The sequence below is a fragment of the Bos grunniens genome, chromosome 1 (assembly GCF_055505025.1).
Source record: "Bos grunniens cultivar Pamir isolate PY7600 chromosome 1, Bosgru_T2T1.0, whole genome shotgun sequence".
Taxonomy (NCBI): domain Eukaryota; kingdom Metazoa; phylum Chordata; class Mammalia; order Artiodactyla; family Bovidae; genus Bos; species Bos grunniens.
The window spans coordinates 142,585,821-142,603,662 of NC_141165.1; the positions used below are offsets into that span (position 1 = coordinate 142,585,821).

Sequence of the window (17,842 nt, forward strand, 5' to 3'; positions counted from 1 at the left end):
TGAAATTAAATAATGCTTACTCCTGGAAGGAAAGTTATGTCTAACCTAGATAGCATATTAAAGCAGAGATGTTAATTGCCAACAAATTTCCATTTGGTCAAGGCTATGGTTTTTCCAGTGGTCATGTATGGATGTGGGAGTTGAACTGTGAAGAAAGCTGAGTGCCAAAGAATTGATGCTTTTGAACTTTGGTGTTGGAGAAGACTCTTGAGAGTCCCTTGAACTGCAAGGAGATACAACCAGAGATCCATTCTAAAGGAAATCAGTCCTGGGTGTTCATTGGAAGGACTGATGCTAAAGCTGAAACTCCAATACTTTGGCCACCTGATGCGAAGTGTTGATTCATTGGAAAAGACTCTGATGCTCTGAGGGATTTGAGGCAGGAAAAGAAGGGGATGACAGAGGATGGGATGGCTGGATGGCATCACTGACTTGATGGATATGAGTTTGAGTTCACTCCAGGAGTTGGTGATGGACAACGAGTCCTGGAGTGCTGCAATTCATGGGGTCGCAAAGAGTTGGACATGACTGAGCGATTGAACTGACTGGTATACCACACAGATATGCTGCATATATATATATATCTCAAAGTATACTTATTTTACTTATTACCAAAGAATAAATGCTCATTCTTTCTGTTAAATTTGAGAAATAACAAAGATGTCAATGATCTTGACTCTCCTCTTTCAGCCATAATTTATGGTCTTAATACTTAGAATTTTTCCATCAAAGAGTTGAAAGAGTAATAATTCAGGTCCTAGCTTTAATTTTACACAGAAATTAGAATCATCTATAAATGCTTTGAGCAAAATATATTTGGGTCTATTTGCTTTTCCTCCTGAAATTAATTGCCTCATAAGCATACACTCAGTATTCCTTGAACTTAACCCAGCCATGGGTGCCCTAGTCCTAGCTTTCACTGGATCACCAGAGCTAATTATTCAATTTTGAGAATTTTACAAACCCTTTGATATTCATTGATGAATCAGCCATAATGGGATTACTGGCAAAATGAAAATTGGGAAATGCTACAAATGAGAGATTTTATTTTATTTTATCAAACACCATAGTTCTACCAGCCCATTGCCAAACACAGGTTTATGAGCATGGGACATTTTAACATATTTACCTGGCAGAGAAAACTCCAGGTGTTTGTTAATGGTTTGCAGTCATCCATGCTTACATACCTTAGTATAGATATAGTTACTGTATCTTTTGGCCCTAAAGACTATTCTTTTGTTAGGAAAATACCTTGAGGTTCAGACAATGAGGATCAAAATGAATGGTCTTGAAATTATGTAAAAATATTACTAGATTTCTGCATGTATGATGGTGCGACAGTTACTGGAATTGGGAACTGACAGATGGCTTGAGATGGGAGGAGATGATTATGAGGAGGTAGTGGTCACAAACAAGTATGGGAGTATTTTAAAAGACTGAACACTGTCCTCTATCCTAATATTAATATTATATTGAAAATGAAGAATGCCCATTCTTTTCTCATTTTGTCCCTACAGCAAGTACTCTACCACTCTACTTAGTAGATGTTTCCCTCTTCAGAGAAAAATGAGAATGTTCAAGGTTCAGATCAGATCAGATCGGTCGCTCAGTCCTGTCCGACTCTTTGCGACCCCATGAATTGCAGCACGCCAGGCCTCCCTGTCCATCACCAACTCCCGGAGTTCACTCAGACTCACATCCATCGAGTCAGTGATGCCATCCAGCCATCTCATCCTCTGACTTCCCTTCTCCTCCTGTCCCCAAACCCTCCCAGCATCAGAGTCTTTTCCAATGAGTCAACTCTTCACAAGAGGTGGCCAAAGTACTGGAGTTTCAGCTGTAGCATCATTTCTTCCAAAGAAATCCCAGGGCTGATCTCCTTCAGAATGGACTGGTTGGATCTCCTTGCAGTCCAAGGGACTCTCAAGAGTCTTTTCCAACACCACAGTTCAAAAGCATCAATTCTTCAGTGCTCAGCCTTCTTCACAGTCCAACTCTCACATCCATACATGGCCACAGGAAAAACCATAGCCTTGACTAGACGAACCTTTGTTGGCAAAGTAATGTCTCTGCTTTTGAATATGCTATCTAGGTTGGTTATAACTTTCCTTCCAAGGAGTAAACATCTTTTACTTTTATGGCTGCAGTCATCATCTGTAGTGATTTTGGAGCCCCCCAAAATAAAGTCTGACACTGTTTCCACTGTTTCCCCATCTATTTCCCATGAAGTGATGAGACCGGATGCCATGATCTTCATTTTCTGAATGTTGAGCTTTAAGGCAAATTTTTCACTCTCCACTTTAACTTTCATCAAGAGGCTTTTGAGTTCCTCTTCACTTTCTGCCATAAGGGTGGTGTCATCTGCATATCTGAGGTTATTGATATTTCTCCTAGAAATCTTGATTCCAGCTTGTGCTTCTTCCAGGCCAGCATTTCTCATGATGTACTCTGCATATAAGTTAAATAAACAGGGTGACAATATACAGCCTTGACGTTCTCCTTTTCCTATTTGGAACCAGTCTGTTGTTCCATGTCCAGTTCTAACTGTTGCTTCCTGACCTGCATATAAATTTCTCAAGAGGCAGATCAGGTGGTCTGGTATTCCCATCTCTTTCAGAATTTTGCACAGTTTATTGTGATCCACACAGTCAAAGGCTTTGGCATAGTCAATAAAGCAGAAATAGATGTTTTTCTGGAACTCTCTTGCTTTTTCTATGATCCAGCGGATGTTGGCAAATTGATCTCTGGTTCTTCTGCCTTTTCTAAAACTAGCTTGAACATCAGGAAGTTCACGGTTCACATATTGCTCAAGCCTGGCTTGGAGAATTTTGAGCATTACTTTACTAGCGTGTGAGATGAGGGCAATTGTGTGGTAGTTTGAGCATTCTTTGTCATTGCCTTTCTTTGGGACTGGAATGAAAACTGACCTTTTCCAGTCCTGTGGCCACTGCTGTTCAAGGTTAAGTAAGGGTATATAAATAAGTACAAATATATATGTGTGAATTTCAGAAATGTAACTCAGTAAAATTTTGTGTGTGTTATGTTACTGAAGGCATTGAATTTGGGACTTCTGATTCCTCACATGATATTTAAACAATATTTACTTTTAAAGAATTTGCTATTCTTCAATATATTCTTTACTTTTAATATGCAAAATAAAGTATCACAAAGACAAGTGTAGGTTACATAGACATCCCAATTATATTAAGGATACTGTAAATGAGCTTCCTGATGAAAGTGAAAGAGGAGAGTGAAAAAGCTGGCTTAAAACTCAACTTTCAAAAAACTAAGATTGAAGCATCCAGTCCCATCAATTCATGGGGATAGGAAAAAATGGAAACATTAACAGACTTTATTTTCTTGGGCTCCAAAGTCACTGCAGATGGTGACTGCAATCATGAAATTAAAAGACACTTGATCCTTGGAAGAAAAGCAGCAAAAACCTAAACAGTATATTAAAAAGGAGAGCAATACTTTGCAACAAAAACATCTTGCAACAAAGGTCAATCTAGTCAAAGCTATAGTTTCTCCAGTAGTCATGTACAGATGTGAGAATTGGAACATAAAGAAGGCTGGGCACCAAATAATTGATGCTTTCAAAATGTGGTGCTGTAGAAGACTCTTGAAATTTTCTTGGAGCGCAAGGTGATCAAACCAGTCACTCGCAAGAAGATCAAACCAGTCACTCTTAAAGGAAATCAACCCTGAATACTCATTGGAAGGACTTAAGCTGAAGCTCCAATACTTTGGCCACCTCATTCGAAGAGCTGACTCACTGGAAAAACCCCTGGATACCAGGAAAAACTGAGAGCAGGAGGAGAAGAGGAAACGGAGGATGAGATGGTTGGATGGCATCACTGAGTCAATGCACATGAGTTTGAGCAATCTCTGGGAGACAGCGAAGGACAGGGAAGCCAGCTTACTGCGGTCCATGGAGTCGCAGAGTCAGACATGACTTAGTAACTGAACAACAATGACTCTGAATGAGGCTGTTGACTCATTACAGTTTTTACCTTTCAATAAATTCTTCCCCTTGTTGAAATGTAACACATATTTTACGTCTAAGATCACATCTCCACATCCTTCTTCATTTGCATATATTCATCAGGCCATCTTAAGAGTTATAACTTCCCTCCTAATTCTTCTAATTGTCTAGGCAAAGGATCTTAACCTGTTAGGGACTTAGGGTGTGTCTATGCTGGAGAAGCTTGAATGTGGGAAGAGAAAGGGACAACAGAGGATGAGATGATTGGATGGCATCACCAACTCTATGGACATGAGTTTGAGCAAGCTCTGGGAGTTGGTGATGGACAGGGAAGCCTGGCGTGTTGCAGTCCATGGAGTCGCAAAGAGTCAGACACGACTGAGCGACTGAACTGACTGACACTGGAGAAGAAAAAGACAAGTAGCCATCCAAACATTTTGCTTCATCAACACAGAACACTTTCTTAGAGGAGCAGAATATTAGAAATAGCCAAAACAGGATGTAATTTATTTACTAAGTTGTATATGTCTTAACATAGAGGTTATATATAAAATAAACAATTGAACTCTGTGAAAGGAAGAAAGATAATACTCCTGGAACTTCAGATATCCTCTAACTGAGACAGCATTTGGGAAAATTAACTTCTATCTGTGGAAATACTTGTTGATCTCTTTATACAAATTAATCAGTTTATTCCCCACTTAATAGCCAATTCACAGCAAATATATCCCTATAAATACATACTTATATCTTCCATGTAACACTAACTAACTTCCTAAGAACTTTAATGGCTTGCCAGCTGTCTACTCTGTCACATTCATAAATGCTTCATTTTGGGATGTTGTAGCCATCACAACACAGAAGTATTACTTTCAGCTTTCAAAATATTTGTTAGTTATTCATTTGTGTACAAAGATTCTAAAAAATTCCTTCCCTCAACAAAGACGATAAAAAAAGGTTGCATTGAAGGGATCTAGTGATTCCCAAAAAGTTTAAGATAGAAAACTTTAAACTGGTTTTAGGAAAGGTCCTCTGGTGTATAGAATTTGCTCTGTATTATGGGGGCAACAGAATCAGGATAATATCAATAGGAAGCACAGAACACAATGGAAATAAATCAACTGCAGCTGTTATAACAATAACGGTGACAGGAGGAGGGCACCAAGACTCCCAATGATGAAGATGATAAATTCCATCTTTAAAAATAGGAAAGCTTAGCTGTATTTTACTCATACTCTAACCTCAACAAACTATGTCTACTGAATCTCTATTATTAATTGATAGATATGACTCCTTCATAACATTGTTTCCTAACCTCTTGCATCATTCTCTTTTTCAGCTAGATTTTTAGATAACATGTATACACACAAATGCACAACACAAACTAAAGTGAAAGTGTCAGTTGCTCAGTCATTCCAACTCTACACGATGATATGGACTGTAGTGCACCAGTCTCCTCTGTCCATGGCATTCTTCAGGCAAGATTACTGGAGTGGGTAGTCATTCTTTTTTCCAGGGTATCTTCCTGACCAAAATTGAATCCATGTCTTCTGCATTGCATTCTTTGCCATCTGAGCCACCAAGAAAGCCCCCATACAAACTGAGGCTTACTGATTAAAACTTTAAGCTAATATTGACTTTGACATTATGGTTACATATAGATTTTGCTTATTAAAAATGTTACGGAAACAAAATTCATGTGGGTAAAGTAAAAAATACAGAGAAATAGACACAGGTTACCTGGAAAGTAACCTGAGTTTCAGTCCTATCTCATAAATATTCTTTTAGACATTTTATGAGTACATTTTAAAAATAATTTTTACTTGAATTTGAAAGGCATAGTGTGTATTTTTTTTTGCTACAGCAGCTCTATGGCCCTAATTATATTTTACTTGAGCTATTATTAAGTTACTTTGTACTACATGAATCTCCACCTTTGTAGCAGACAGAAATAAGTGGTTGAGGCATGGACTGAGAGAATGGGAATGGAAAGACTGATTTAACTTTTTCCACAGACAAGTCACATGTGAACACAGTATTTGAATATCATTCATAGGAAAAGTAAATTGTTGAATCTGTAATTACCTGCATTTTTATGAAAGACTGTCATCATGTAGATGGGAAAACTGAATATCTGTTATATATAAGAAGAAATATAGAATCTTTGCACTTATCCTCATATTCTGGGGGCACATATATTTCTAGAAAATAATTTTATATGTTTTGGTTCAATCTCTGCCTACATTTCTGGATTTCCAGGTCTCATGTTGGCATTTATCTTTCAGCCACAAAGTGATAAAAATGCATTGGAGTCAGAATGTTCCCAGTTCCTGGCCTTGAGAAAAGGTAATGTCTGTTCTTTTCCAGGTTTCAGTCTTCCCTGTGATGTTTTGTGGTATCCTCTCTTTGTCTTGCCTACTGGTTTAATTGGGCCAAAGTGAGGTAATCTTGAGTTTTTGTATAATGTTCTAAACATGTTCTTGTCCTGAGGCAGTTTTGTCCCGATTTGACTCCACTTCCTCCTATTTATGGTAGCTCAGTCGGTAAAGTATCTGCTTGCAATACAGGAGACCAGGGTTCAATCCCCGTGATGGGAAAATGCCCTGGAGAAGCAAATGGCAGCCCACTCCAATATTCTTGCCTGGTTATAATGCATGAGGTTGCAAGGGTCCGACACGACTTAGCGACTAAACCCCCTCCTATTTATAACTTTTAGGGAAGCTTCCAACCCCGTCTTGAGTAATGGATTCGTAGAGTCAATGCTTCTATTAGCTATTCCAGTCTAATTCTCCACTGTGATATGGCTGATGCTGGTATTCATTTTTATTCTGACTTTTTTCAGGGGCAGCTGTAAATGCCATTTCCACAGGAGCTTGTTTTGGTTCCACATCCTTTGCTGTTACCACATATCTGGGTTACTTAATATCAACAGTGCTGCTTCTATTCTTATATCTGACACCACAGTTGTGAATTTTGGTCCCCTTATTCTGATATAAATGGTGGTGGAGCTCTGGTTTGATTATTTCCTCTGCATTGGCTCTTTCTCCGGATATGATCTCTATTCTCTGATAGTATACAGCTCTTTATAGAGAATTCTATGCCATATGCGGGTTAGAGCTTCTTAGGTTAGTGTGTGATGTGTGTGTGTGTGTGTGTGTGTGTGAGAGAGAGAGAGAGAGAGAGAGAGAGAGAGAGAGAGAGAGAGAGCTCAGTCGCTTCAGTTGTGTTAGACTCTTTGACACCACATGGACTGTAGCTTGCCAAGCTCCTTTGTCCATGGAATTTTCCAGGCAAGAGTGTTAAAGTGGATTTCCATTTCCTCTGCCAGGGGATCTTCCTAACACAGGAATCAAACTCCTGTTTCTGTATTTCTTGCATTAGCAGGTGGATTCTTTTTTTTTTTTTTTTTTTTCTTTTTTGAGATTTTCATCAAGGAGGTTTATTGCAGTATTATTTCTAATGGGCAGGTGGATTCTTTACCACTGCACCAGTTCACCAAATAGTCCTAAGTTATTAGAACACTACCCAACATCGTGTTAAATGTAGGGAAAACAGGGAAAAGTAAGACAATATTCCAGCCCTCAAGGAAATATTCATTTGGCTGGGCAGAGGGAAGGGGATTGCAAATCAATGCTAGTGCTCCTTAATAGTAATGATGATTTCATCACTGTTTTTACTCCAGCCTGCTCCAGCACTGTCCTTTGCTGCTGGGTAACCTACAGAGAACCATTGTGAACCCTGCAGAGACTTTTGGAATGTTTTGTAAGTTACTAAAAATAGGTCCTGTATTTTGATCTCTCCGGCAGATTATCAGTTTTTCATCTAGGACTGCTTCCCTATTGTAAATGCTACAAAGTATTGACAGCATGCTCTTTTGTGCTGGCAAGTGGACATTATTAGGCTCTAAATGCTAAAACAGACCTTGCTCTCTCTACATCTATCAAGTTTCTTTTTGACATGCTGTCTTCACATAAAAAAATCAATCCAATCATCAGGTGTTTTTTTTTTTTTTTTGCAAACATTAAAAGCCCAAGAAGAGGTGTGTTTTTAAATAGTCAAATGGAAATTAAAAACAGGTCCATAAAATTTCAAACTGCTGATTCTCTTTCTAGATATTGATTAAAGAATTATGCTTCTTACCTTGCGTTTACATGGGGGACACACTCTTTTTAAATATTCTGCTCATTTGTAGAATAATAATAGGAATCCTAAGCTACAGCAAAGGACAGACTTTACATTTTAATTAGTATCCAAAGCATAGAGCATCCTTAACTTTTTGAGAATAGTACTAGCATCAGATGAATTCTTCATTATCTCTAACTTACTCAAATAACAAACATGTATTCAAGTCAGGAAATTTTCTTAATTCTTGGCTCTGAGTTTATCTATTATACTTTCCATACAAAATTATTGCTTATGAATTTTTATGAAAGCAACTTAACAATATATTATAACTGAGTCTATATGAACTCAGTGAATTGGGGAATTGTCACACCAGATATAATGCAAATTGCATAATACTTTCAACTAAGAAACCTGCCTATTTCGGGTCAATAGTCTTTTGGCTTGAATTGCAAAGAATTTTCCAACACACTGTTTGGTGAGTATGGGCATGATCTTAATCAGTCTTATCATACCTGCTTTCAAAATGTCAATGCTTCTAAGTACTTAATAATTAAATATGGATGATAAAACATTCCCTGACATTAACATGGTATGCTGGACTGTAAAATTCACAATAAAGACACTAAAAATTAAGGTGACAGTCAATAGCCAGATGGCTTCTGTGATGTTCTGAAATACACATGAAAGGTTTTATTAATTTTACCACCATCTGGGATATAGATGAAAATTAGCATCTATGGGCAGTTAAATCCAGATATAATCTGGATTTCACAATGTGTTCTTCTCCAACTTCTGCTATTTTTCTCTTTGGTGATAGTGCATGGCATGATTTCAGTTATTTTCCACGTGCATGCAGAAATAAGATACCTGCCTTCTGACAAGACAATATTGTTAAAAGTACTCCAAGTTGAAATGAGAAAACACTTTTGTATATATTCTTGGTAGTATTGATTTTTATACAAATTCTAGCTCATTTTTTTGAAACCTATTATTATATACTTTCAACAATTAACATTGCTTTGATTTCATCTTCACTAGCACCTGAAATGTTTTATATATCATTTTCAAATTAAAAAAGCAAGGAATGATTTTCCAAAATAGGTGTACATCCAGAGAAGTGGACTAGACTAATCTTTTAAATTATGTTTTGCCCTTGGATAAGCAGATCAGCTTTGCTTAAGTATAATACAGTTTCTCCCCTGTGAATTTAAGATAGTGTAGCTTCAAATGGCAGAGAAGGCAATGGCACTCCACTCCAGTACTTTTGCCTGGAAAATCTCATGGGCGGAGGAGCCTGGTAGGCTGCAGTCCATGGGGTCGCTAAAAGTCGGATATGACTGAGCGTCTTCACTTTCACTTTTCACTTTCATGCATTGGAGAAGGAAATGGCAACCCACTCCAGTGTTCTTGCCTGGAGAATCCCAGGAACGGAGGAGCCTGGTGGGCTGCCGTCTATGGTGTCGCACAGAGTTGGATACGACTGAAGTGACTTAGCAGCTAGCAGCAGCAGCTTCAAATGGCATTCGTTCTACCAGACTGGGGATTGGCACACTATGACCCCTGGACCAAAACCAGCTCACATTTTTTTCAATTTATCTTGCATTAAGTTGCTTTGTTTCATTACATTTTAAACAGTTACAAAAAATAAATAAGCAAATAAATAAACACATAATTATTAAGAAGACTATGTGACAGAAAATATGTAAGAGCAAGGATACTTACTATTTTTGCATATATTATGAACATTCTTTACAACCTAAGATATTTATCTTTGGCACTAAGCAGAAAGTTTACCAAACTTAACAACTAGGTTGCAAGTTGATATAGAGACTTGGGTCTGTTAATTTCCACACTGACACTTGATTGCAATAATTTTACAAATATAAGAATTATATCAATACACCTAAATCACCCTTCATTAAATATGGCAGAGTTCTTAGTTGAAAGTGAAAGTGAAAGGCTCTCAGTTGTGTCCGACTCCTTGCAACCCTTTAGACTATGCAGTCCATGGAATTTTCCGGGCCAGAATACTGGATTAGGTAGCATTTCCCTTCTCCAGGGGATCCTCCCAACCCAGGGATTGAACCCAGGTCTCCCACATTGCAGGAGGATTCTTTACCAGCTGAGCCATGAAGGAAGCCCAGTTCTTAGTTGACTAGTGCTAAAAGACAAAAATCTAACTGGCTAATACATCAAAGCACTGGTAATACTTAGTGTAGATGGTTGGGAATATAAGTTAATGGTGAATATTAAGCTATTTTACTTAACTTACTTTTTTCTAACCCTAAAGAAGTAGACATATTTCTTTCTCAATTTAATAATAAAATTTTGTAATGTCTTTGAATTTTATAAACTACTACTCTGTTATCTCATTTAATATTTAGAAAGATCCTGGATTTCCCTGTCTTATTTATAAGACTTACATAAAGCCAAATGCTACAGAGTAATAATCTGTATTAATACGTTTCCTGTCCCCAAAACCCATGCCTCTTCCTCTACATAGAGTCACCTCTCATCAAGAGAAAAACAGATATAAAAAATTAAAAAAACATAAAGAAAATTCTAAAACCATTTTATAATAGGAAAGAAAAGAGTGTTCTTATGCATGTAAAAGTGAGTAAAAAGCTTACCAGCCTCAAATAAACAAGTAGATGGCAAGTTTAAATAGTTTAGTCCATTATCATTTTCTTTGAGTTAAATTTTCAGTAAGTATAAATAGAAGTTAAAGAAATTGTCATGGTATGTTATTAGCACTAGATTATAAAATAGCTGTCTCTTTTTAAAATACACTAGTTTAGAATGGTTATTGTGAAACTGTGTCTTGTATATGTCTACTCCCAGGTGGAAGAGAAAATAAACATTAGATGTTGTCATATCCCATGATAAAATCAAGATGATTGTGAAAGTATACAATAAAAAAATTGCATAGGTCTTCTAATATCGTATAAAGCCAAAATAATACAGACTAAAAATACTGGTGGTATGAAATTCACATTTATCCTTCAATCTTCATTTTATTTTTTGCTAATCACCTTAAATTTAGTAGAGCAGAAATGTATCAATTATTTCAAATTATAAATGCAATATGTTTTAGTAAATGGTAAGAGGTTACATTTTCTCACTGATATTCATTAACTTAATACAAAGTAAAAGTTATGGTATTTCTGAGTCATGTAGACATCCTTTTTACCACAACCATTAGTGTTGGCTTCTAAAACTGTAGCTTTATTACTCTATTAAAATCTTTTATTCTGCCTTATATAATGTGGAGCACTCTAGCTTTCCCTGTGGCATAGAATCTTCCACACTTAGGTTTTTATAACCTCACTGAATAAAACACTCTCCAAGTTGCCAATTATTATAAATATAAAACTGTAGGTATCAATGGCAAATACACTTGATGAAATAAACTGTCTTTTTACTATGCTATTACAGATATCATGTTAATATTAATGGATGCAATATTAATAGTAATTGACACAATTATGCATGAATTACAAGCACATTTCCTGAAATTAAGGTAAATTTTGTCTCATGGACCAGCTCACAAGGAGATCAGATCACTAAAAATAGATTTTATCTGTGATCCAAGGGTATTCATCATACATTTCATACTAAGGGAATTTATAACCTTATATTTCAATTTTGATTTAAGGAAAAAAGACATTAAGAGAAAATTAAGAGAAAAATATCATATTTCACAAACTTAATCACATAGTATTTGCCATGTAATCAAATACTTCATATATACAACCTAATTTTTTTTTCAAATTTTAAATTGAAAGCCAAAGCAGAAAGTGCTAGTCAATTCCCAAGCAAGTTCAAGTGCATCTGTTCCTTTCTGTGACTTATGTGATCCATAAAGACCTTCCTAGTTGAACACAGCAGAAGCATTGCTTTGATTTTCCCATCTCAGTAGAGATTCAATGATAGGATTCTATCATTGTAGTAATAGTAGAGAATCAACTCTGGTAGAGTTTTTGGGCAATTGTTCAGTCTTTCTAAGAATAACAGTTCTGCTATTGCACATGACTTTGGCTTAATTTTCTTACTTTTAAATGGAAAGAGAAAATTATGACCTAAATAATTAAGTAATATCCCTAAAGGACTTATCTCCTCAGGGAAAACATAAAGCAGAATAAATGTGTTTAATTATAGTTCAGTCATGCCTAAACTATCATAGCCTGCTTCCATTTTCTTTTTTTATTTAACTGCATCTTGCACAAAATTATGGCAAATAAACAAATACAATGAGGATTCCAAATCTTCCTCATACACCAAATGATACATTATTTTGAAGATATTGACAATTTAGAAATTCAGAAAAATAATTATATGTTTAAAGCAAAAATAAGTTTAATTATACTACAAGCATATTTTCTAAAGATTTCACTCAAGGTGTAAGGGGAGTCTCCATTTCCTTAGCCTTCAGTGTTTTATCTCTTGAAGAGAATGGACTTCCTTCCACCACTCACAGATGAGTCTACTTCACCAGCAGCAGCTCGTCCGAGAAGGTTGGTCATGGCCATGTCATGACCCTCAGAATGTGAGCCCGAGTATTAGGAGTGTGTTTGAAGCTCAGTCTTGTCATTTGCCCACAATAGAATCTCAGCACAAGTAGTTCACTATCTGAGCTTCAGTTTTCTTATTTATAAAATAGGCTTAAAAATACCACACTCATAATAGTGTTGTGAGAATCAGTGAAATGACTCATGAAATATTTAGGGTAGCACTTGTTACAGAATATGAACTGAATTCAAAAATGTTGTCTATTGTTATTATTATTTACCAGCTTGTTTCTATATACATCTGGATATATAAAAATTCAATCTAAAAAGTGCTTATTTCTGTGTCGAACTTTCCACCCACGAGCCTGAACCTCACTTCTGAGACTTTGTCCTTGCTATCACTTCTTTCCATTTCCGTTTCAATATTCGCAATGATATTACAGCGTAACATGTTTAAGATTCAAGTCAAATTCAGTATTTAAGCAACTCCACTTTGAGTAAATATACATACCTCCCATCACAGTATATTCTACAATACTATCATTTAGTTCTTAAACGTTAATACTATCACTGGCTGTTTTCCATTTCTTTTTTGTAATAAATTTAGTGTGCAGAATATTATTGGGCAAATAATAGATAATAAATATATATTAAATAAAAAATTACTATTTTTTTAAATTTTAGAGCTACTAAACAACTAAAACTTCCCCTTTCCTAGTCCTGAACTCTCAATCAATACTGTACAGAGAAAATAATGTACATATAATATGCTGGGGGATAACTTTTTCTAGATATAAGATATTTATATCTTATATATAAGGACTCAGTCATGTCCAACTATTTGTACCCTGCCAGGATCCTCTGTCCATGGAATGCTCCAAGCAAAAACCCTGGAGTGGGTAGCCATTCCCTTCTCCAAGGGATCTTTCCAACCAAGGAATCGAAACTGGGTCTTCTTCATTGCAAACTGATTCTTTACTGTCTGAGCCACCAAGGAGACCCTGGTGGATATGCCTTTATAAATCAAACCTGCCAGTTAATTGACACAATATTTAAATTAAACTAAGTTGAGACTCTTCTATAGTCACAGTATCATAAATTCAGTTCAGTTCAGTTCAGTCGATCGGTCATTTCCGACTCTTTGCAACCTTATGAATTGCAGCACACCAGTCCTCCCTGTCCGTCATCAATTCCCAGAGTTTACTCAAACTCATGTCCATCGAGTCGGTGATGTCATCCAGCCATCTTATCCTCTGTTGTCCCCTTCTCCTCCTGCCCCCAATCCCTCCCAGCATCAGGGTCTTTTCCAATGAGTCACCTCTTTGCATGAGGTGGCCAAAGTATTGGAGTTTCATCTTTAGCATCAGTCCTTCCAATGAACACCCAGGACTGATCTCCTCAGAACGGACTAGTTGGATCTCCTTGCAGTCCAAAGGACTCTCAAGAGTCTTCTCCATCACCATGGTTCAAAAGCATCAATTCTTCAGTGCTCAGCTTTCTTCACAGTCCAACTCTCACATCCATACATGACCACTGGAAAAACCATAGCCTTGACTAGATGGACCTTTGTTGGTAATGTCTCTGCTTTTGAATATGCTATCTAGGTTGGTCATAACTTTCCTTCCAAGGAGTAAGCATAAGTACTGAAACTTTATTATAGTCTTAGCACAGTGTGCATATGTGTGCTAAGTTGCTTCAGTCATGTCCAGCTCTTTGCAATTCTATGACTGCAGCCTGCCAGGCTCCTCTGTCCATGGGACTCTCCAGGCAAGAATACTGGAGTAGGTTGCCATGCCCTCCTGCTGGGATCTTCCAGATCCAGGGATCGAGCATGCATCTATTACTTCTCCTGCATTGGCAGGCAGGTTCTTTACCACTAGTGTCACCTGGGAAATCCCTTAGCACAATGCTCCATTTGCAATAGGAATTCAGTTCAATTCAATTTCTTATCTTGTAACTTAGATAAAGAAATCCAGTGTGAGTGAGGAGGTGCTGGCCACCCCTAATAAAGCCGGTCTCAAGCTCAAGGACCCCCCACAAGGTTATTTTGGACCCAAGCTCCCCCGTTCTCTTGGCAACAAGCCTGTCCTTCCTCTGATAGGGAAGCTCCCAGCTACCCGAAAGCCCAACGCCAAGAAATGTGAAGAGTCTGGCTTGGAAAGGGGAGAAGAGCAAGAACAGTCAGAGACAGAAGAAGGGCCTCCAGGGAATAGTGATGCTCCATTTGGACATCAGTTCCCCTCAGAGGAGACAGCTGGCCCCTTATCAGACCCACCCCCAGAAGAGCCAAAGTCTGAAGAAGCTACTGCTGATCACCCTGTGGCTCCGCTAGGCACCCCAGTGCACTCTGACTGCTATCCTGGGGACCCATCCATCTCCCATAACTACCTCCCTGACCCCAGCGACGGGGATACCCTTGAGTCCCTGGATAGCGGCAGTCAGCCAGGCCCTGTGGAGTCCAGCTTGCTGCCTATAGCATCAGACCTCGAGCCCTTCCCCGGTTACGCACCGCCCAGTGGGGAACCCAGTATTGAGTCAGTTGATGGAGCCGAGGATGCATCCCTCGCCCCCCTGGAGAGCCAGCCCATCACCTTCACTCCCGAGGAGATGGAGAAGTACAGCAAGCTCCAGCAGGCCGCACAGCAGCACATCCAGCAGCAGCTTCTGGCCAAGCAGGTGAAAGCCTTCCCCGCTTCAGCCGCCCTGGCCCCAGCCACTCCAGCCTTGCAGCCTATCCACATTCAGCAGCCGGCCACGGCCTCTGCCACCTCCATCACAACTGTGCAGCATGCCATCCTACAGCATCATGCCGCAGCAGCTGCCGCTGCCATTGGCATTCACCCCCACCCTCACCCCCAGCCACTAGCCCAAGTGCATCATATCCCCCAGCCCCACCTGACCCCCATCTCCTTGTCCCACCTCACTCACTCCATCATCCCTGGTCATCCCGCCACCTTTCTGGCTAGCCACCCCATCCACATCATTCCTGCCTCAGCCATCCATCCCGGGCCCTTTACCTTCCACCCTGTTCCACACGCTGCCCTCTACCCTACCCTGCTGGCTCCCTGGCCTGCTGCAGCAGCTGCCACTGCCCTCCACCTTCACCCACTACTTCACCCCATCTTCTCAGGTCAGGACATGCAGCACCCCCCCAGCCATGGCACATGAGTTAGGGGACAGGAGCCCAGACAGGGCCAGGGAAGGTAACCCATGCATCTTCTTTTGGGGTGTCGAGCCATTAATACCAGCAAGTAGAAGCTGGAATGGGCAGTGTCTGACAGCCAAAGAAGTGAGTTTTGGCTTGCAGGGGTGGTTTTAGATTTGAGGTTTGCTTTGGGTTTACTATCAGGGATTTTTTTTCCCTTTTTCCTTTTCTGTTTGTCCCTCCCTCTCCTGTGTTTCTAGGCTAGGGAACACCAGTAAGTGCTACCCACCCCTCTTCGGCAACATCCCCAAACTGTCGAGTTTAGATACTCCCCTCCTCCCTCTACTTTTTATCCTCTGCACTTCTGTGTATAAATTTTAAAACATTTTCCTCCTCTCTGGTTGGCGGGTTGTCCATCCGGTCCTGCCTTCTCAGTGTCTTTGACCTTGGTGACCTTATTTATCCCGAGTGAGGTGGAAAGGGAGTCTGACCTGGAACCAGATGCCACTCAGGCTGTCATTTGATCCACTTCCCACACAAACAGAGCCACACGTTTGGCACTGTTGTCCTTGTGTCCCTCATCCCAGAAGAGACATCTGCATATCCCAGAAAAGAAGATCGTATCATGAATAGAAGCTGCGGAACAGAGAGGAGCTCATGTGTCCGAAGGGTGTATTTTCTTCTGTCATGTTGATGTTTCCTTCTTAATTTATAGGATTTTTTTAATGTAAAAAATTGCACTGAACTCTATAAACGTAAATGCTGCTTTTTGTAGCTCATATAAAAAAGGTTCCATATTTGTAGTATACTGCAATAATATTTTTTACATCCAGCTCTTTAAGTGATCCTTGTTCTGGTGGCTTTGTGTAAATATGTTTGCCCTAGTTGAATTAAGAAACTTTAAAGGTTATCAAATGAAAACAAAACAAAAAATAAAGTATTTGTTTTCTGCTAAAAAAAAAAAAAAAAAAAAAAAGAAATCTTCTTTCTAGGTTGATGTGTAATCCTCCCAAATGTTCTTTGTCACCACTAAATTCTATCAAACATGACAATTTTAAATAGCATCAACTGGCCTAAGGACTTCTTGGGGGTTGAATAAAATAAAATCCTAGAGATATGTTTATTCCAGGACTTGGTAACATTAACAAATATTTTCAAACAATAAAATATGTGATGAAAGTCCCCATCAACTTTGGAAAATATATTTTAATAAGAGTATTAAAAATTATACTACCTTAACATTTACAATTCTGAGATGTTATCCTAAGGACATTTTAAGAAAGAAAAAATTACATGAACAAATGTGCTAATCACCATCATTTCAGAAATAGTGAAATGCTGGGAAAAAATAGCTTTATTTAAATGACTATTTGTAAACTGATAGAATATTATATGGCATTTAAGATTATAACTGAGTAATATATCATATGAAACATGTTTAAGTACAACTTCAGGCAGAGTAAAGCAAAGCACAAAATTATATGTTCTCTCTGATTAAAAGTACTCATGTTATGTTTTCAGGATATAAAGTGTAAAATAATTTTTTTTCAAATTTCAAACATTGCCAAGTTTTCACATGTTGATTTTCCCATTAGAAAGATGATTGGTCTGTTGAATCTGGTAACATGGATGGTTTGTAAAGAGGAATCTGACTCATTCTTCTATGTCCCATTGAGAGGTCTTAGATCCCTGGGTTGAGAAAGTTCCCTGTAGAAGTGAATGGCCATCCACTCCAGTATTCTTTCCTGGAGAATTCCATGGACAGAGGAGTCTGACTGGTTATAGCCCATTAGGTCTCAGTGACTCAGCTTCTCTTGCTAATAGAACAAACAGTGAAAGTTGTTTTACAAGAATCAGCTGAAAATCAACTTGCCCAAAGGGTCCATATCTTTATATTTACTGGTAACATGTTTAAAATTTTTAGCGATTTGTTTATTCCCTTCCCTCAAGGAGTTTAAAGTAATGCACTGAGATGAAAAAAACTATCTGTATATATACATATTTTTTCACAATTTGATTGCAATGCTATTCATATTAAGAGCATGTAACTTTCACATTAACAGATAAACCTAGATATGA

General features: G+C 38.3%; 1 pseudogene across 1 annotated transcript in view; it reads left to right on the forward strand.

Moving 5' to 3' along the window:
* The window catches only part of LOC147380257 (G patch domain-containing protein 8 pseudogene), a 149,892-nt pseudogene extending 133,149 nt beyond the window's left edge, over positions 1-16,743 (forward strand). Inside the window, exon 2 of the transcript XR_015169897.1 lies at positions 14,581-16,743. The product of XR_015169897.1 is annotated as a G patch domain-containing protein 8 pseudogene (transcript). The remainder of the gene's footprint in view (positions 1-14,580) is intronic.
* The last annotated feature ends 1,099 nt before the right edge of the window (positions 16,744-17,842 follow it).